We start from the raw sequence: 21,400 nt of genomic DNA, 5'->3' as shown, positions 1-21,400 counted from the left end.
GGAACCTCCGCATCTGGCCATCCAGGGGCGCCTTTAGGTTTTCTTACTAAAAGGACAGCCTCTTGTCCCGAAGCCGGCAAATGTGTTTGTTTGTCAGCAGCCTAGAACAAGTTCCAGGCTAAGGCTGCTTGCCAGGAGCAAGCTTCTCAGAAGTTTTCTCCTCGCTCTAAAGAGAAAGGGACAAAAGGAGAAAGCCACCTAGACGATTTTCTTGTGAGATGTTCGAAGTGGGTTACTTTCGTGGGCCCGGATAGCTCAGTCGGTAGAGCATCAGACTTTTAATCTGAGGGTCCAGGGTTCAAGTCCCTGTTCGGGCGAACCACCGCTTTTTTTTTTTACCTGCTTTCTTTTCTCCCCCCCGCCCCCCGCAGCAAAACAAAGGGCAGGAAAAACTCCCATTTTCCCGGACAGCCCCTTCAGCCCCGCGAGCTCCCTTCCTTTTGCGCTGCGGAACTACATGCAAACCTGAGTGTGAAAGATTGGGGATACCTGGACTGGGAATTTCGCCGCTGTTACTCATCTCCTCTCACACCCCACGCCCACCCCCACCTCCCAGCCGGTTAGAAAGGAAGAAAGGGGACGATCCCACACAGTGCTCAGACTGGATCCTCAGGAGAGAAATGGCCCTAGGCACACAGAGATCAAAGGAGTTTCTTGGGCCGTTCCTGCAGCAACCAGACTGAATGTTGAGGTGGCAGCGGCTCAGCGTGGCCCCTCGCCCCATTTAGGAACTCCAGGTCAGGGAAAGAACACTCAAGACCACAATACGATTACTTGCAAAAAGAACTCGGCTTCACTTCATTCAGTTTACGCGACAGTTTAGTCTTCAGGCAAGGGCCAGTGGCGCAACGGATAACGCGTCTGACTACGGATCAGAAGATTCTAGGTTCGAATCCTGGCTGGCTCGGCCTCACTTTTCCTAAAAATTGCCCTCTGTAGGGCTTCTAAAGCCTTAAAAACCTTCTCTGCTTAAAATCTGGATGAACCAAGGAAACAACTTAATCGACATTTCCTAACTCGGATAAAAGTACGAGGAATGAAATGAAGTACATCTGTGAGTGTAAGTTCTTTGTGGAAGAAAGATGATCAACAATATCAATAGTAAAACCCTAGAATTAACTCTCGGAATCGGAAGATAGACTTTAGTATTTATGGACCAAATCCCACTTGTCACACTTAATCTATCTGAATCTCGGTGTCCCCATTTATAGGATAGGGGAATTTTAAAATCCTGAATTTCTTTCCCTTAAGGTTCGCAAAGTGTTTTTTTTTTATGGTAATACGCAAGTCAACCCTCTTCCTTTAATAAAAGGTCTTCCAGAGTTGTTTTGTATGCAAGAGTCAAACATACTATGGACAATCCGAGTTTGGACATTAATGGACATTAATATCCTTAATATACCTCAAGGTTACCAGTGAAACCATCTACCACATGGAAGACAGCATATAAAATGATTGTGGGATTGAATTGAATCTTAAAAGAGGAAGGCTTCTTGCACGTTTGGCAAATCTTCGGTAAAAGTTTTTTGATAAAGATGAACCAGAGTCTCATTGAAGGAGTACACTGGGGCTTTGTTGGGGCATTGCAATCAATTCCTGGAGAAGAATTACTGGCACGCAGTAACTCACCGAATATTTTCCAATATTCAAACTCATCCAAGTGCATGTTCATTCGGTGAATTCTCAAACTTCTGGAAATATTCATCGTTTCCCTAGTACAATAAAACTCTTTCTTTAATATTTTAAAAGCCATTCAGGCGTGAAAAGTGAAGTAGGCAATTGGAATACTTAAGCCTCGCATCTGCGGTTTCAGTGGCCAGCGTTTCTGAGCCTGCTTAGCACCAGTTGTTTAAGATCTTTAATTAGATGTAAGGAAGGATGGGGTATGAGAAATTATGTGGCAGGGATGATGCTCTCAAGGAGTTTATAGCCTTTCAAATTTCACACTATCTAATCCGTAGCCGAAATCATCCCACGTCAACTAAAGAGAGGCAGGGTGTCTGCGCCTTCTCCACGGCCTATCTCCAGCCCAGTGGGAGCTTCGGCAGAACATAACACAGAATTGCAGTTTCATGTATAATCTTCTTTTTATTGTTCTACCATACATACAGTAATGTCCATTTTATTTGATGTTTGTTAAGTTCAGAATAAAAGCAAATGAAGAAAATCTTTTTCATGTCCCCTCAAAAGTCAATGCCTGTTTCATTTCTTGAAGCGCCACCAGAATTCCTTTCTACGTCGGAACAAGTTGACTTGTTTACAATTCCTAAGTAGTTTTTTGTGGCTCAGTGGATAAAGTGCTGGGTCTGGACTCAAGAAGATTTTTCTCCGTGAGTTCAAATCTGGCTTCTGACACTTAGTAACCATGATCCTGGGCGAGCCACTTAATCTTGTTTGTAAAATGAGCTGAAGAATAAAATTGTCAAGCACTCCGGCATCTTTGCCAAGAAAGGCCCAAAAGGGGTCACAAAGAGTAGGACACAACTGAAACAACTTAGCAAGTGGAAAGTAGCTTCTATGCCGCTGAAAGTTACTTTTAGGAAAAGTGAGGCCGAGCCAGCCAGGATTCGAACCTAGAATCTTCTGATCCGTAGTCAGACGCGTTATCCGTTGCGCCACTGGCCCTTGCCTGAAGACTAAACTGTCGCGTAAACTGAATGAAGTGAAGCCGAGTTCTTTTTGCAAGTAATCGTATTGTGGTCTTGAGTGTTCTTTCCCTGACCTGGAGTTCCTAAATGGGGCGAGGGGCCACGCTGAGCCGCTGCCACCTCAACATTCAGTCTGGTTGCTGCAGGAACGGCCCAAGAAACTCCTTTGATCTCTGTGTGCCTAGGGCCATTTCTCTCCTGAGGATCCAGTCTGAGCACTGTGTGGGATCGTCCCCTTTCTTCCTTTCTAACCGGCTGGGAGGTGGGGGTGGGCGTGGGGTGTGAGAGGAGATGAGTAACAGCGGCGAAATTCCCAGTCCAGGTATCCCCAATCTTTCACACTCAGGTTTGCATGTAGTTCCGCAGCGCAAAAGGAAGGGAGCTCGCGGGGCTGAAGGGGCTGTCCGGGAAAATGGGAGTTTTTCCTGCCCTTTGTTTTGCTGCGGGGGGCGGGGGGGAGAAAAGAAAGCAGGTAAAAAAAAAAAGCGGTGGTTCGCCCGAACAGGGACTTGAACCCTGGACCCTCAGATTAAAAGTCTGATGCTCTACCGACTGAGCTATCCGGGCCCACGAAAGTAACCCACTTCGAACATCTCACAAGAAAATCGTCTAGGTGGCTTTCTCCTTTTGTCCCTTTCTCTTTAGAGCGAGGAGAAAACTTCTGAGAAGCTTGCTCCTGGCAAGCAGCCTTAGCCTGGAACTTGTTCTAGGCTGCTGACAAACAAACACATTTGCCGGCTTCGGGACAAGAGGCTGTCCTTTTAGTAAGAAAACCTAAAGGCGCCCCTGGATGGCCAGATGCGGAGGTTCCGCGGCCAGAAACGCCGAGGAACACTCTGGGCTGCCCACGCCTCGCTTTCCTCCTTTTGGCGCAGATGCCCGCCGAGATTTCCTGGGGCTCCAATCTCTTAGTTTAACGGATAGCTTGCTTTGAAATTGGAAAAGTTCTGGTGTCCTGGCTCGCTCCAAGTCCAGCCTTCCCCAGCGCCTCGTCTCGTCCTTCTCATGTTCTAGCCTAGGCGAGCGGACTCAGCTTCTGGGGCTAGGGACCGGGGGTGCGGGGGGGGAGGGGGGGAGGGGCTGGGGGACAAGACGACGGTGGGGGGACGTGGGAAGAATCAGGATGCGATAAGGAAGTGGAGCGGAAATCACCTTAGGCCTGGAGAAGAGGATGAGAGTTGATATTCGAATTCTGCTATTTACTTGATAGCCGAACGGCCACGGGTGGCGATTGTTAAAAAAAAACAGAACAAAACAAAAGGAGTTTGGACTAGACGGTCCTTCCTAGCTCTAACTCCTGTGATCTCTTTCAGGACAGAGGGAAGAGTATTTCAGCACCGGCTCTGGGTGTGTTTAACAATTCCTGACATTTGCAGGAACATCAAAGTCGAGTACTTGGGCTACACACCCTTCCAAAACCCTCGCTAGAGCCCCTCGCAGGGGCTCTCATCCTCTCTCTCTCCTTCCCTAGTTAGCAATATACAAAACAAAGCAAACTACTCCCTAAATGTGATACCTTGGTTTCTCCCCTGGTCCTCTTCTAAACTCTTGCCTAGTTTCTGACCTAAAAGCTTCTTGATCGACTGCTGAATTGCACGCCCACTCCCGGGAGAATCGAGTTCTCTGTCAGGGAAGTTAATCTTGGAAACATTCAGGAGCCCTAACGACAGCATTCTAGGGTAGCCATCACAAACTTCCAAAGGAGGAATGGCTTTTGGGATCCTCGGTCGGAGGCATCCTTTCTCCCGCTAACCTTTGGAAGCAGACCACTTGAAAGCTTCAAATCTGGCCTCCCACGCTCCCCCGGTTTCACTGCGGTGCTGATCTTGCTTTGAGCCGGAACCAACAATTGTTCCTGGTGGTGTAGACAGTGAACCTCGCCAAGTGTCCCGGCCGGAAATCGTTTACGCATTTGTCTGTGGACTGAAAAGTCTGAGTCCTCCCTGAAATGGTTTTCTTCAATAGTTTATTTTCCTTTATCTCTTAAAGACACTTCCCTCGGACGACAGTAAATGCCATCTCCTTTTTTTAAAAACAGGAACTGTTTTGTGAAGGATCTACCTTTTTACTTTTTGGGAAATAAATGGGAAGACAAGCTCAGCATGCCTTGCTTTCTGGCATCTTGGTTCTTTCCACTGACATTTCCCACCGCTTCGTCGCAGTTTCCTCACTCCTGATGTGGTGTGTGCAGAAGGCGGACGGCAGACGCTAATAGAATAAGGGATACGCAGCCAGCGGAGGGGGAAATTCCTATATCCTTTAAAAAAAAAAAAGGAAAGAAAGAAAAGAAAAATGTTAATGTTGCCCTCCCTCGCACGTCACATTTATTTTTGAATACGTTCCTCCTCCCTTCCTTATCTAGTGAGTTACCTATTGCGAGAAATTAGTTTTTTTAAAAGGGGGATGAGAAGCAGTTGAGCAAAATAAACTAGTAAACCAAGCGTTCTAGACAATATGTGAAATATTTTAAATCCATAACTGGGGTGGAGTAAATTTTGTCTTAGGTGGGGTCTTGGTTACATTGTTGTTGTTTGTCCTTCATTCTGTAAAAGGACCAATGACTTCAGGAGAGTGCTGTTCTTTCTGACTTGCAAGTGAACTGGATTTAAGTAAGGCACGGTTGTGCAAAGTCACGAGCCTCCTCTCCTCCACTGTCATCGGAATCCAGTGGCAAGACATAGGTCAGGGCGACGGGAGATAACGCCGGATGTAGCGTGAGACCCTGGCCCCTTTTTAAGCTAAGATCTCTCCCACATCTCATTTTGTCCGAGGCAACACCCATTTGGTGATTAAAGGCTAGGTTAAGAGTTAAGGCAAAAAGAAAGCCGAGTAGGTATGTAGCTAATGAAGTTAAGGTGAGAGTACAAAACCGTAACTTCCCTGACCGGGAATCGAACCCGGGCCGCGGCGGTGAAAGCGCCGAATCCTAGCCACTAGACCACCAGGGAAACACACAAGCAGCCTTCTCAACCTGTCTATTGTATGTATTGGGTCTTTTTCCTTCTTAAGTTTCTCCCTCTTTTTCTATTTCTCTTGAAGAAGTAAGCCCTTTCTCTTATTTTAAGTCTTTTCAGATATCTCCTTCCTTCCATCCATTCATCTATCTATCCAATTAATCAACACTCATTGATTGTCTACGCTATCAATTAGCTTCTCGGCGTTTAAACCACAAAATCAAAAAATCTCTACCCTCAAGGAACTTGCATTTTACCCCGCAAACAACAGATGCCTTAAGAACCACAGGCACAATAAACGGCACACAATTGCTACCCCGCGAAGGGGCAGATTCCTGCAGGCAGCCCCGGTCACACAAAGCCTTTTTTTTTTTTTTAACAACCAATATCTCTGACTTCATTCCGCCGCTGCCCCCCCCCCCATCCCCCTCTTTCCCAGCCCCAGGAGGACCTGGCGCTTCAGGGGCTCTTGGAAGGAACTTAAGCATTCCAAAATCCCAGGACAGCCCTTGGCGCCGGACGCAGAGGGACAAAAACACAACACTGTGCAGTATTCAGTCTGGGAACTGACCCTACATGCAGCTTGGGAGCGGCTTCTGCCCGTTATACTCACGTAAGACACTGGGATCTCCGGGAGCAGAGTGAACACTCACTCACTCTGCCCCCAAGTCTCGTTAGGACGTCCTACGGCAGTTTAGGATCCGCAATTCTCGGAAGAACCTGGAGAGAAGCGCTGGAGGAAATCAGCCCGGCTGAGAAGAAGTCTCACAGGTAGAGGCGCAGCAGTCTCCTCCTGCCTGCCAGTTTGGTGTGACCCGTTTAAACAGGGCTCGGGCTTCGAAGGAGCGCAGGGAAAGCTTCCAGGGTGATTGACCACGATTAAGAGAATCTTCATTAGCCCTCAAACCTCTTAGGCTGGACTGGGGCAGGTGACACCAGACAGGGTCCAGGAAGGTGTTTAAAAGCCAGAATGAGCTGGCACCAGGATAAGAAGTGAGGAGATGGAATCCAACTATTCAATTTAGAAAGCATTTTATTAGGCACCAGTCAGGCGCTAGGTATAAGGAGGAACCAAGAGCGCTAGAAACGTACTTTCTACTAGGAAGGGTGTTGTTGGGGGCGTGGATGTCAATCCACTATAATTTGAGGAGGGAAGCAGCGCTAGCCACTCGCAGGATCCTTAAAGGCTTTCCAAAGGAGATGACATCGGAGAATGCCCCAAAGAAAGCAAGTATAAAAACGAGATGAAACGGAGTTGTTGTTTTTTTCGTCTCCAGGGACTAAAGGACATTTAAAATTACGTGAAGTTAGCTGGAGTGATGGTAGGAGCCTATATCAGTCCCTAATCTCCTTCCAGGCTTCATGTTTTATAGTGTCACTTCCAGGGAAGGTTGATTTAGAGGCAAGTTTCTTTGAGCAGACGGAGTTCGGTGCCTATAAATTACTCAGCCTCGTTTCCTCCCTCCTCTTGCTAGCCAGGGAAGAGGAATAGAATTCTCGGGAAAAGCATCTGGGATTAGAGAGGGGCTTTGGGAATCATTATCTGTAATTGGTTATGCCTAGAACAGAGTAGATAGTGCATAGTTGCAGAAGAGGTTGCTTAGTGATCCAGGAGGTTCTGCTGGACTGATAGGTGTTTAATCGACTACCATCGCAAGGCAATATATATTCCTCCCTTCAAAAGGGTAGGTGGCATGATCAGTCACTCTCACTTCCACAGTCTGAAACAATGAAAAATACAGTGATCTTTTCAAGTTGGAAATAAAAGCAAGTTTCATGCCTTTGAATTCTTGGTTTGCTTCAATTCAGCAGTATACCATGAATACCTTAGCCATGTTGTGGGATTCTAAATTAAGGTAGGGGGTGATTGTCTTTGTTCCTCAATTCCTTGTGTGCTTTTCCAATTATCTCTTGGGGGACAAGTGTTCTCTGCTTCCTATAATTTAAGATTTCCCCCTAAACAAGGAGAACGACAGTCAGGATATGCCCCAGTCCTTGCACTCGTATCTTTTGGGTTGGGGTACTGCTTCTGGAGTGTGATATTTTGTAGCTCCATCCCTAGGTCCAATATGATACTCAGACTGGGTCCATTCTCTTTATCTACACAAAAGTTCACTATTTCTTTCATTCTTTATGCCCTCAATCAGTGTTTACTCTGGGAAATCACTGAATGTAGTTTATGTGTACTTCTTGTCCAGGTTTCCATAAATGTGGGTAACTGGCACTCTACCTCTCAACAAAGCATTCAAAGTAATAAAGGCACATTAGGTGCAGGACAGCCTTCATTTCACCCCTTAAAACTGCAGAGGGCACAAAGGAGCTGATGAATTGTATAAACAATGTAGAAGAGGCAGAAGGGACTCACAGAAGTTTATGTGCATTTAAAATATTTAGTGAATCCTACTTTTCCACCAGAGCCCTAATGACCTTTCAATCGTACTCCTCTGAGAATCAGTTTCAATGTGGGGCTGCCAAGGGCAACACCTTGTCCTTCTAGTGAAATACTTCTCTCCTCAGGGTCCTGTATGATTTTAGTAAGACGGTAATATTGTGTGGTTTGAGTCTCCAACTTCCAACTTCAGAAAGGGAAATGAACTCTGGAACTTCTGCATAGGCCACCCCTTCCAATCAGTTATTCTCTCCCCAATAATCTGCTATAATTTGGGAGAGAAATGTGCAAATCTTCTGTTATTGCAAGTCATGTCTTTACTCCCTACCGATCCTCTAGATGGATGAGGATGATGGTAGATGGGCAATTTTCTTTTCTTTCCAAGAGACATGAGAATTTCCCTTCTCTTGAAGGTCAGCTCTCCCAACTCTTGAATTTAAGGTTACATTGAAGGCAATTCTCAAGACTTCAGAGATAGCCAAGGAAACTCCCTTTCTGCCCAAAATATTAGATTCTATGATAGCATTGGATCCCAAACTCCTTCCCACCCCCAATCAATCAACAAGGATTTACTAAGCATATATTATGTTCCATAAATTTTGCTAGATTCTGAGAATGCAAAGAGAAAAATGAAATAATATCTGTCCTGAGTGATCATAAAATATGTACATTTAATAATAGGGTAGGTGATCTGAGTTCAAATATGACTTCAGACACATACTAGCTGTGGGATCCTGGGCAAGTCACTTAACCCTGTTTGCCTCAGTTTCCTCTTCTGTAAGATGAGTTGGAGAAGGAAAAGGCAAACCACTCCAGTATTTGTGCCAAGAGAACCCCAAATGGGGTCATGAAGTGTCTGACATGACTGAAAATGACTGAACAACCACCGCAACAAAGGTGATCTGTGACCAATTTATTTCTACCTTATCTTCCCAGTTGAATTATACATTCACTTCCAACTGCAGTATGGTTGGTTGAATAAGGATGGTTCCATATCTCTGCTACTGTTGGGATGAGTCAATCAGGCCATTTAATGATCCATTGATCCATTGATGCCATCTGGCATCCTGGAAAATCCTTATGTAAATTCTGGCTCCCAGACTCATGGCAGCTTAATCTCCCTACCTTTCAAAGCTGACAAAGTAAGCTTAACCTTCTTCAATCTTATCCACCTAAAACAGGAAAGCAAAAATATAAAAAGTCAAAAGAAAGAGGCCTTTGGTATTTACAAGATTCATGTTGACTTGCAAAAGGGAGGCCTGAGATATCTCCTTTTACAACATTCCTCTTCCCCCCCCCCCAACAACCATTAATCAAGAAAAGCCCACCATATTCTTATTACCCAAAAGACAGTCCAGGAAAGCAAAGAAACATATTCATCAAGCAAGTACAATGTTGATTGGTAAAACCATACAGATTTGTCTGTGATAAAACATCAAGATAACAAGATACATGGGCTATGTCGTTCATCTTTTTCATAGTCTGGTGAATTTATGGACTCTTTCTCAGAATAATGTTTTTATTTGCATAAAATACATCAGATTCCAAAAGCAGCTATTAATCTTGAAATACATTTATCAAAATATATAGAGCTGTCTAAGATATACCTATCTATATGGATATATCAATATAACCATCTACTTACCTACTTACCCATCTGCCTATCTATCTCTCTGAACAAGTTCACAGACAGGTTTAGAACCCTTGAGTTAGAACTTCTGTGACTCCTGAAAAAGATGAGATCTCAGCTTAATAGGGAGAGAAGTGTCCACTCTTAACAGTCTCTGGGGTACAAAAGCTTTGAATTAGGTAGCAGGTTTGGGAAGTAGCTTTCACCCACTTCTTTGGTGGTGGTGGCATGTCTACCATATGCCATTAAAAATCCATGACTTACTTCCATTTACCCTATCTCTCTCCTCTGCTTCTCTCTTAGAAGTCAGTCAGTGAATCAGGAATCATAAATCCCTTCCAGTGGGCAGAGTCATTGTACTATACTTCAGGGAACTACCAAATCCTCAGGGGGACTCAATTTTGGTTTATTAATAGATTGATTTGCTATAGGAGAAACCATCCATCCAAGTTAGCAGTGGAACAGAAGGTGAAGAATCTTACAGTGTCTTGAGGTGGTTCCCATTATATCTAAATTCCTTCATGGCCAATGAAGAGCTAGTTACATTAGGAGAGAGAAAGAGAAAGGGAAGGTATAGAGGGAGAGGGAGAAGGAGAAAGAGAGAGAGAGAGAAGGGGAACAGACCTTTTCTATAGTTATATGAGGGAAGAAAGTAGTATTTCCTCCATAATATGTCAAGGAATTACTGGGGGAGAAGGTACACGGTGGGCAGGAGTGGGGGCATTCTACAAGCATCTCAACATTCCCATCTGATTGAATTTATGGACCTAAGATGAAACAGTGGATGAATATGCTGGGCTGGAAAAAAAAAATCAACAGCTCTGGAGAATATCTCTTTGGGAAATAAGAGCGGAGTCATCAAGGGGCTGGGGGGTGGGGAGAGTCATGAGGCATAATAGGCCCCAAATTCTGTACACCACATAGGGAGCTGTTACTGCGTAAGGCCAGAGAAGGTGGAGTTCGGGTTTGGGATCAAGAAATAATCTGAGAGAGGAATGAGGCGAAGGTGAGGATGAGGTGGAAGGGAATATGTCCTTGTATCCTGCCCTCAAGCATGATTGAGAGGACAAACACCTCAGTGATCCTAGAATGTCTTGCTTTTCCATCCCCGGGTAGTTTAAATTATCTCGGTGAATTTCTATTTTCCCCTCTCCTTTCCCCCAACCCTTCAGCTTCTGCAAGTTCCATATTTCCTTAAGATTCAGGTTTTCCATCTTCCTCAAGGACACTAGCAAGGTAGATCTCTCGCATATAAACGCTATGAGATCTCAAGATAGAATATGAAGCAGCTTTCCGAAAGTACTTCGGCCCCCTCACCGCTTTTCTTTCTTATCTTTCCATACTGCACATGACTAATAGCTAGCAAATAGAAGGAGCAAGATTTTGACCTACTTGCGTGATGGTAAAGAGCGAAATGTGCAAATACACTAGCAGCGAGTTGCAAAGCTGCCAACGACCTAAATTCTAAAACCTGCTGAAACCCGGGATCGAACCAGGGACCTTTAGATCTTCAGTCTAACGCTCTCCCAACTGAGCTATTTCAGCGTGGTAAGTGCTCTTATTTTGTTTTGTTTTGTTTTTTTAAAGTTTTCATTCCTAAAACGATTTCTCTGTTTCTGGTTCCTAAAAGGGCCAAATTTGCTCGTCCCAAATTTAAGGGAAGGTTTTAGGAATAGGAAGGAAAACGACACAGAACCTGATTGTTTAACGCTATCATACCAAGGACTGTGGGCGCCTCACTGGTCTTTCTTCTCTAAATGGGGATGAAGTAGCAATGTTTTGGTCTACCACTGAGGCCCAGGAGACTGTTTAAGGAAAACGTGTGATTTCTTTGAAAAACTGTCTATTTAATTACCATCAAGAAGACCAAGGGATCTGTAAACTCATCACTTTGTTGTGGCCACAGACAAAAGGAGCAGTGGAACCTTATTGTAGTGGATCTGGGACTCAACGACACTAGGCAACTCCTGGAGTTGCTTCAGACTGAATCAACGAACAATTATAGGATTCAAACAAACCCAGGCGATGCATATATGATTTCCCTACATCTGGTACACAAAGCTAGCGATCTCCCTTGGTTGAGTATATACCCTGTGATAGCTACGGGTATATTAATTATAGTTAGATCTCAAGAACCTCTGTCCCTTAAGAAATTATGCCTAACTTCTACATAACTTCTATCAGTAATCCGAGACCGTGAAATCAGGGTCCAAATGTGGTGATTCTACTGTCCCTACTGCAGCAAACTGTTTGCTATAATGATTTTTACAAATATTTTCTATTTAAATTTTTTAAATCAAATTTTACTTTCTTCAATTAACAAAGATTTAGTTTCTTTCCCTCCTTCTCTCCCCAGACTCACTCCAAAAGCAAAACAAAACCCTTTTAACAAATATTCATAGTCAAGGAAACAAATCTTTGCATTGTCTACATCCAAAAATGTGTCATATTCTGCATATTTAGTCCCCCACCTTTCTACCAGGAAATATTTCATCCTCAGGACACTAGTATCATGGCAGGTGATTGTACTGATTAGACTAGAGTTACTCAGTCTTTCAAAGCTGTTATTTTTACAGTGTCGTTATACTATAAATTGTTCTCCCAGATCTGGTACTTTCACTCAAACAGATCTTCCCAGGTTTCTCTGAAATCATCCTTTTGGCCATTTCTTACACTGCAATAGTATTCCATTATATAGCTATACCATAATTTCTTCGGTCATCACCCAATTGATAGGCACCACCTTAGCTTCCAGATCTTTGCAACCACAAATAGAGCTGCTAAAAATATTTTTTGGACACATGAATCTTTTGCCCTTTCAGGTATGAGCCTAGTACAGGTATTGCTGGGCCAAATTTGAGTAACTATCTGGGTCATATTTCCAAGTGGCTTTCCAGAATAGCTGTCTCTACCAATGCATAGCTTTATTAACAGTGCACTAATACACCTGCCTTCACACAACTCTTTCAACATCTGATATTTTCTTTTGCTTCTGATCCTCCTTCCATTTTTATCCTTTAAAGTCCTAAAAAAAAAAAAAAAGGATCGTCGTTGAAGATATCAATTTGTACATTTTACTGTTACCTCAAGTTTAGCTGACCTGTATAAACTAGAATTTAATTTACCCTTCTCACCCATTATCTATGGGGGCAAAAATGGTGTGTCCCAGGAGCCTGGGTAGCTCAGTCGGTAGAGCATCAGACTTTTAATCTGAGGGTCCAGGGTTCAAGTCCCTGTCTAGGCGCTGCTGTTTTGACTAGAATTTATGGGCACCCACTGTTTTTTTACTCCTATTACTCTTCTTGCCATTTTTTCTTATACAGTAGGTGTCCTTTTTAAAATCAGTGTAGGGTCTCTTCTATGTGAAGGCTGTGCAGTTTTCTGAGTTGGATGTGCAGATTTGAACTATGATAATCAAAGAACTATCAGAATGGTAAAAGTTACCTAGAGACTTACCTCTCTCTTCCTCTAGATTAGAATCAGCTATTTAAGGGAGGAAGTCTTCTGTTTCCTCAAGCCAGCCAGCGTTTTCCTGTATCTATATAAAGCTCAGGCCAGCGTTTTTCATTCTTTATGTTATGGACAATCCTCCTCCCCTCCATTTCCCTCTCCCAACATTTTTGGAAAATAATCTTTGCAAATAATTTTCTTAGCATTTTAAATAAAGTGAAGCATTAAAAGGATGTGTATATACAAAAATAGAGCAACTCTGTTTTGAGGTGGCATCAAATGGGGAATGGCTGAACAAGGAATATTCTTGAGCTGTAAGAAATGAGCATTTTGTTTTTACTTAACCATGACTGCCCAATAATTCTCCTAGAGTACATTCCCTTACAATAACACACATTAAATGATATCATTCATACCGCTTTATGGCTATATGAATGGCATAGTATGTAACACTTCATAACTCTGGATGAAACATGTCATTTCCACTGATAAAATCATATCTGTTTCTGATGTTGATAATCCCAAGGATTTTGGTGCCAAGAACTTCATTTTCTGGGTCTTCGGCAGCTGCATTTCCATCTTTCCAGCCTGATGGCTCTGAGGTCACTGCACTGGAAGCATTGCTGTTTTCAAGCTTCATGAGTTCAGCGACAGAGCAGTCTCCATCAGGGTATTTGGGGAAATGGTGGTTGAGCTAGTGCCCGGGGAATATACTAATAACTAAAAATTGCTGCATTATGTCTCATTATTTTTTGTATTTAAGGCAAGTTTGCTCATTAAAAATAATTATAATTATGTTTTAGTTTTTTAGTTTGATAAAAAAAAAAGTCCTTTATGATTTATTTAGGTCTCAGTAAGTATCTCTCAGAACAAATAGAAAATGACAATTTCTCAGTGTATACCTCTTTGCGGATACAGAAGTTACAAAATTGTTTAAAATTTTACATGGCTTCTTCCTTCTTTAATTTGAAGTAAGAAATGCCTTCCAGTTGCCTTCTTAGCGCAGTAGGCAGCGCGTCAGTCTCATAATCTGAAGGTCCTGAGTTCGAGCCTCAGAGAGGGCAAGATGCTTTTCTGTCCTAGAAATCAACCGTAATATCTACATCTCTGTGTCTAGAAAGGTAGAACCAGAAATTTACACATCAATGAAAGAAATCTCGAATGCTGATATTTATCTTTTTTCTTTTTCGAAGTGGGGGATCGGGGTAGGGAGGGGAATCAGTCACCGTCAGAAAGAAATGTTGGCAAAACCCTCGACTCTCGGAAGAGTAAAGGAGTGTGCACACACTTGAAAATATCAAATACTGTCAAGTTAAGAAGTATTTATTGAGCGCTTACCATGTGTCAGGTACTGTGCTGAACTCTGGGGAAAGGCAAAAGCCAGTCCCTGCTCTCAAGGAACGTAACTATGCACAAGCTTAATACTAAAATATTGTTTTCCAAACAAATAAGCCCAGATGCAAAGCTACGTAAGATACAATAGCTTGGAAGCAAACTATTTTAGAATATGACTTTTAGTCTTTTGGACCTTAACCGAGCCACAGAGAGATTTACTGTAGGAAGAGAGGTGAGATTTCCATTTTGAAAAAATTGAAAGTCAGTCAGGAATACCAATGCTTTTGTCAGCTCTTGGCATTTTTCCAAGCACATGGTAGGAGACTCATAAATGCTTGTGGACTTAACCTGACTGACTGATTTAATTTCCCAAGATAAAGAGGAGACCCCTTCTTCCTTTCTCCTTCCTAGCATTTGGATAAATTAGTTGAGCGGAGCCCTTGTCTCAGTCTTCCAGTGGTAGCAATAGATGACAGAATTTCTTTTATTGGGGGGTATTTAAACTGTCTGTCTGATGCTGGAGAAGTAACTTAACATCTTTAGTACCTTAGGAAACTCTTAAGAGTTTAAGTTTAGTCTCCTGGGAGTTCAATATGTTAATGAAATCACAAGTCCAGTTTCTAATTCTTTCGAGGTGCTACCCTCCTGGGAAAAAAGTCCATTGGTTCTTTCCTCAATTTAACCATGTAAAATATAAATGTCTTATGGCGGGAGGGAAGGAAGGAGAGAGGGAGTAGGAGAGGGAGAGAGATATATAATCCTTCATAGTTGTATCACCAGGTGAACTTCCCATCTCTGCCTACCCCCATCTTTTCCTCTACTTGTAAAAATTGCTATTTATGATTCAGATTACTCACGGTAAGGATAAAATAAACGTTATTGAAGTAAATTAGGAAGTCCCTTCTTTCAAGCCTTCTATACCTTTACCAGATAGGACGTCCATAGATGTACAATGAAGATACTGCATGTTATGGTCATTACTGTCCTTTCTAGTTCTGATAGCCCTTTTCCGTCTATGTCTGTTAGGGATATTAGGAGAGGACAGGGGGCAGAGGACCTGGAGCACCAAGTACAGTATTAAATTTAAAAAAAAAAATCCAATGTGTTGTTGAATTGGGGAAATGATGACATCAATCAAAGTTGACCATTAATTAAGACAATTACGGAGTTTGATCCCTCTCCTCCTCTTGCCCCCACCTTTCCTACTACTATAGAAGGCAACACTATCCTCCCAGTCACATAGGCTCTCGATCTAGGGGTCATCCTGGATTCCTCCACATCCAAGCTGTGCCAAGGCCTGTCAATTTTACCTTTGCAACATCTCTCCAATACACCCCTTCTCTCCTCTGAGACTGTCACCATTAGTGCAAACTCTCATCACCTCAGGCCTTGATTACAGAAATAGTCTGTTGGTGGGTCTGCCTGTCGCAAGTCACTTCCCACTTCAATCCATCTTCCATTCAGCCACTAAAGTGATTTTCCTAAAACACAGGTCCAGTCATGTCATACATGACTATTCAATAAACTCCAGTGGCTTCCTATTGCCTCCAGCAGCAAATACAAAGTGCTCTATTTGGAGTTCAAAGGCCTCTCCTATTTTTCCAGTTTTCTTACACCTTATTCCCCAAACACATACTCCTCAATCCAGTGACGCTAGCCTCCTAGCTGTTCCACAAACATGACACTCCATCTCTCAACCGGAACTGAGAGATGTCTGGAACTCATACCCTCCTCTATTCTGACTACTGACCTCCTTGGCTTCCTTTAAGTCCCAACTAAAATCCCACAGTCTGTTTTTTTTTAGTTGTTTTCAGTTGTGTCTGAATCTTTGTGACCCCTTTCGGGATTTTCTTGGCAAAGATACTGGAATCATTTGCCATTTCCTTCTCTAGCTCATTTTACAGATGAGGAAATTGAGGCAAACAAGGTTAGGGACTTGCTCAGAGTCACACAGCTAGGAAGGGTCTGAGGTCAGATTTCAATTCAGGAAGATGAGTCTTCTGACTCCAAGCTTGGCACTCTATCCATTTGGCCCTAACTCCTCTTAACTGCAGTACCTTTCCTCTTTTAATTACTTTCTATTTGTGCCGTATACAGTTTGCTTTGTATATGTTTGCTCGTGTTGTTTCCGCCATTAGATTGTCAGCTCCTTAAGGGCAGGGACTGTCTTTTGCCTCTTCTTGAATCCCTAGAGTTTAACAGAGTGCCTGGCACACAGCAGGCACTTAATAAATGTCTATTGATTGATTGATTGATCTAAAAATGCCTTTCTCTCTTATCCATTATCATCATCTCATTCACAATAAGCAGGAGTCTTATTCATTCTTTAATTCTTCTTTTGTGAACAGATGGATTAAAATTTCTCTGATTGCCTTTCATATCATTAATTTTGACCAGGTTGAACTCTGGACTTCATCATGTCACAGAATCTCTCCATTCTGAAAGATCACTTCAGCCCCGGAAATTTATACCTCAAAAGTACATTCACAATATATGGATTAATTAAAATGACATTTTAAAGGTGTTATCACAGTACCTAGTACACAGTAGGTGTTTAATAAATGTTTTTTCCCTTCCTTTCCCCCCATGCCTCTAGCTCCCACCCTCTGATTGTATGACTCCTACCAGAACATCTGTGAAGGGTGGACACTCAGGCCAGCCATCTCATCATTTTTCAGCACGACTTCTCCATCATGCTTCTGGGCAGGGTATCCCTCACCCCTTTTAGACCTCCTTTTCTATGCTATCTCCCTCTCTCAGAATGTAATCTCAGTGAGAATACAGACTGTCTTTCTTGTTGCTCTGTTTGCATTCCCAGACCTTAACACAGTGCTTTTTTGCACATATTACATGGTTAATAAATGTTTGTTAACAATTGACTGACATCCTTTGAAGTCACATGGTGCTTTGTATTATGTGCCATTTATTACATTCTTCCTAAATTCTAGCTATTTGGATATTTGTCTTATGTCCCTGGTAGATCATAACTCTCTTGAGTGCAAGAACAATTACCTCTTCTTCTTTTTATTCTGCCATAATGCCTAGCATGGTTCCTTGCACATAGTAGGTGCTCAGTAAATACTGTATTAATTCAAACATAGACCACTTTTTTGACTAAATCTAGCTAAGTCTATAACCTATAACAGATGCTGTTTTTCCAGTGTGTAGTTATGTGCTTATTTATTTTCAAAGACTGTCAAGAGACATTCTGATATGGTGGAAAGCATGGTATTTGTGGTCAGAGGACCTACGGTCTCTCTCAATCCTATTCAGCTATTTACTGTCTTTGGGACCTTAAGCATTTTTCTCTTTGGTAAAATAAGGGTGTTGGAGCCAATTATCTTAAAGGTCCTCTCTAGCCATGAATCTATGATCTCATTTTAGAGATTTGTCTATTGATAGATTAATGGGTGTTTAGATGTATTCATGTCTTCATTACTGTTGAGGGCAAAGTTAATAATTCACCTCTTGGCTCAAGAGGAACTTAATTTGTCTTTGACTTAGTTATTTGGGGGTGGGGGTTGTGAGGGGACAACCTGTCTTCTAGGTGATTTAAATTAGTTCATATTAATTAGGGAAAGGATGTGGTCAAAAACAATTTTGGGTCACTTGGATTTACTGTAGTTTTGTTGATTTTCAAATTGACTTCTCAATGTTTTGTAGCTATAAAAAAAACTGTAGATCCCTGCTTTAATGAAGAAAATAAGGTATGTTGCCTGCCATATTGGTGTGGACTTAAGAAGCACTGTGCCCTTTTACATGCCCTTTCCTTTCTATTTCATTGACTTAGAAAATGTTAGAGTTGAAAGTTACTTCGGACACTATTACAATGCTTACCTGAACAAGAATCCCTTCTGAAACGATTTTGTAATTGCTCTTTAAACAAAAAAAAAACTGTCAATTTGGAAATTGTTCTTTTTTTACACTCAACATTAGCTAGTTTTAGTCTCTGGTACTTACCCTGTGATTAAACTTTCTGATCCTCGGTTTCCTTATCTGTAAAGTGGAGAGAATACTATCTGTTCTATCTATCTAAAAGGCTTTTTTTTTAAAGAAAGAAAAAAGAATGTGCTTTGTAAACCTTGAAGCACTATGTAAATGTGTTATTACCACTGCTCTTCTTAGAAATGAAATGTGATTAACACTCCTTTTTTTCTCAATGGTGTTTAATGGAGATGAACTGGAGAAATAACTAAGGAGTTCAGGGCGCTCAATTTATAATTCTTTGAGCTGAGATTATTGTAAATATGAAGCAAGATATGTGTTATATGGAATACGTTTTTCAGCACACATTGGCCTTTAGGAGAATGATTCTAGTCAAGAATCCTCAAAGAAAGGAAGTTTTGCGGCTTCTTAAAAACTTATTTATCAATTATGTATATTATAAAATAGCATAGTGTATTACACCGGTTTCCTTACTCAAGAAAATCTGCATCAAGTTTTCAAAATTTAATCATATCAAGGACAATGAAGAATGCAATTTAATGGATTCTTTAGACCGTTTGCTTTGGACAGAGATTTACATGATTCCAGTTCCAGTGCTGGCACAAGACAGTGGATCCGTGGCTGACACGAGAATTCCTCACAATAAGAGATGAACAGAAATGAAATGGTTTGCATGACCAATTATTGCCGATTTCCGCCTTACTGAAGGTCTTCAAACAAAGACTAGATGCCCAATCGTTGATGTTGTAGAGAGAATTTTTGTTCTGGTATATGTTGGCTAAGGTGGACCTTGAAATCCTTTTCAGCACTGAGACTTCGAATTTATAAAAATGGGAACAGCCTCAGACGGGAATTTGTTTTTTGGTAATGATCAAAAAGATTAAACTACGGCCGGCCTCCCAACTCTCCCCGTCCTCCCCCTCTCCCCCCCCATTCATTTCCTCTTTTTGACTTGAAATACCAATTTTCACGTGGAGAGGATGTAGCTCAGTGGTAGAGTGCATGCTTCGCATGTATGAGGCCCGGATTCGATCCACGGCATCTCCACTTGGGTTCTGCCCTCCACACTGACCTATTTGGTTTGAGAAAGTTGTGACCTTGTTCCCGTTGGCAAAATGAGAGGAAATGATAGCTGAGGGAATCTAGACCACAGAGTGCATCGAGGAGAAAAAGTATTAGGATACCTTATAAATAACGATCCTGCTGCTTCTTATTTTTCAATTCTATTAAAAAAACATTACTGAAGTCCCTTTTTTGTTATACGGCATTTTGCCAGGGCACTGGGGTGGAAGACCCAGCCTTCAAAGATCAGCGTCTTATGAGCGGACACGCATACAATTTAATTTCAAAGAGAGAGCATTAACCACTAGGAAGAGTGGGAAAGGTCTTGATATAAGTTGACACCTGCTCTGTCTTAAAGGAATTTTGCTGGGCAAAAGTGAAGAGGGAGTGCATTCCAGTTTTAGAGTATTGCAAAATTTTCTGTATCCAGACTCTGGCGCCAGCACAAAAGGAGAACTGGAAAGCGATCTGACTAATTCCAGGATGCAAACTCCATGACGATTTTATTTGACTCTTGTTTATCAGTCACAATGCACATAGTTGGCATTTAGGAAATGATCGTTGAATCAATGAATAAATAAATGGTCGAGGGTGAGTGAGATACTGAGATTGGGGGAAACGCGAGTAATACATTGATATCCTTAATATACCTCAAGGTCACCAGTGAAACCATCTACCACATGGAAGACAGCATATAAAATGATTGTGGGATTGAATTGAATCTTAAAAGAGGAAGGCTTCTTGCACGTTTGGCAAATCTTCGGTAAAGGTTTTTTGATAAAGATGAACCAGAGTCTCATTGAAGGAGTACACTGGGGCTTTGTTGGGGCATTGCAATCAATTCCTGGAGAAGAATTACTGGCACGCAGTAACTCACCGAATATTTTCCAATATTCAAACTCATCCAAGTGCATGTTCATTCGGTGGATTCTCAAACTTCTGGAAACATTTATCGTTTCCCTAGTACAATAAAACTCTTTCTTTAATATTTTAAAAGCCATTCAGGCGTGAAAAGTGAAGTAGGCAATTGGAATACTTAATCTATGGGGGCAAAAATGGTGCGTCCCAGGAGATTGGGCAGCTCAGTCGGTAGAGCATCAGACTTTTAATCTGAGGGTCCAGGGTTCAAGTCCCTGTCTAGGCGCTGCTGTTTTGACTAGAATTTATGGGTACCCACTGGTTTTTTCCTACTATTACTCTTCTTGCCATTTTTTCTTGTATAGTAGGTGTCCTTTTTAAAATCAGTGTAGGGTCTCTTCTATGTGAAACCGCATCTGCGGTTTCAGTGGCCAGCGTTTCTGAGCCTGCTTAGCACCAGTTGTTTAAGATCTTTAATTAGATGTAAGGAAGGATGGGGTATGAGAAATTATGTGGCAGGGATGATGCTCTCAAAGAGTTTATAGCCTTTCAAATTTCACACTATCTAAACCGTAGCCGAAATCATTCCACGTCAACTAAAGAGAGGCAGGGTGTATGCGCCTTCTCCACAGCCTATCTCCAGCCCAGTGGGAGCTTCGGCAGAACATAACACAGAATTGCAGTTTCATGTACAATCTTCTTTTTATTGTTCTACTATACATACAGTAATGTCCATTTTATTTGATGTTTGTTAAGTTCAGAATAAAAGCAAATGAAGAAAATCTTTTTCATGTCCCCTCAAAAGTCAATGCCTGTTTCATTTTTTGAAGCGCCACCAGAATTCCTTTCTACGTCGGAACAAGTTGACTTGTTTACAATTCCTAAGTAGTTTTTTGTGGCTCAGTGGATAAAGTGCTGGGTCTGGACTCAAGAAGATTTTTCTCCGTGAGTTCAAATCTGGCTTCTGACACTTAGTAACCATGGTCCTGGGCGAGTCACTTAATCTTGTTTGTAAAATGAGCTGAAGAATAAAATTGTCAAGCACTCCGGCATCTTTGCCAAGAAAGGCCCAAAAGGGGTCACAAAAAGTAGGACACAACTGAAACAACTTAGCAAGTGGAATGTAGCT

The 21,400-nt window shown here is 42.1% G+C and overlaps 9 non-coding genes across 9 annotated transcripts; 5 read left to right on the top strand and 4 right to left on the bottom strand.

Moving 5' to 3' along the window:
* Positions 1-244: 244 nt before the first annotated feature.
* On the top strand, positions 245-317 carry TRNAK-UUU. The gene has a single exon. It is a non-coding gene; the product is annotated as a tRNA-Lys (tRNA).
* Positions 318-834: 517 nt separating this feature from the next.
* On the top strand, positions 835-907 carry TRNAR-ACG. Its single transcript has one exon. It is a non-coding gene; the product is annotated as a tRNA-Arg (tRNA).
* A 1,645-nt stretch (positions 908-2,552) lies between these two features.
* TRNAR-ACG lies at positions 2,553-2,625 on the bottom strand. Its single transcript has one exon. It is a non-coding gene; the product is annotated as a tRNA-Arg (tRNA).
* Positions 2,626-3,142: 517 nt separating this feature from the next.
* TRNAK-UUU lies at positions 3,143-3,215 on the bottom strand. Its single transcript has one exon. It is a non-coding gene; the product is annotated as a tRNA-Lys (tRNA).
* A 2,309-nt stretch (positions 3,216-5,524) lies between these two features.
* Positions 5,525-5,596, bottom strand: TRNAE-UUC. The gene has a single exon. It is a non-coding gene; the product is annotated as a tRNA-Glu (tRNA).
* Positions 5,597-11,093: 5,497 nt separating this feature from the next.
* Positions 11,094-11,166, bottom strand: TRNAF-GAA. Its single transcript has one exon. It is a non-coding gene; the product is annotated as a tRNA-Phe (tRNA).
* A 1,626-nt stretch (positions 11,167-12,792) lies between these two features.
* On the top strand, positions 12,793-12,865 carry TRNAK-UUU. Its single transcript has one exon. It is a non-coding gene; the product is annotated as a tRNA-Lys (tRNA).
* A 1,197-nt stretch (positions 12,866-14,062) lies between these two features.
* On the top strand, positions 14,063-14,135 carry TRNAM-CAU. Its single transcript has one exon. It is a non-coding gene; the product is annotated as a tRNA-Met (tRNA).
* Positions 14,136-20,484: 6,349 nt separating this feature from the next.
* On the top strand, positions 20,485-20,557 carry TRNAK-UUU. Its single transcript has one exon. It is a non-coding gene; the product is annotated as a tRNA-Lys (tRNA).
* The last annotated feature ends 843 nt before the right edge of the window (positions 20,558-21,400 follow it).

Source organism: Trichosurus vulpecula, chromosome 1, assembly GCF_011100635.1.
Source record: "Trichosurus vulpecula isolate mTriVul1 chromosome 1, mTriVul1.pri, whole genome shotgun sequence".
Taxonomy (NCBI): domain Eukaryota; kingdom Metazoa; phylum Chordata; class Mammalia; order Diprotodontia; family Phalangeridae; genus Trichosurus; species Trichosurus vulpecula.
The sequence above is the reverse complement of the archived record's forward strand: the minus strand, read 5'-3'. Positions and strand labels throughout refer to the sequence as shown.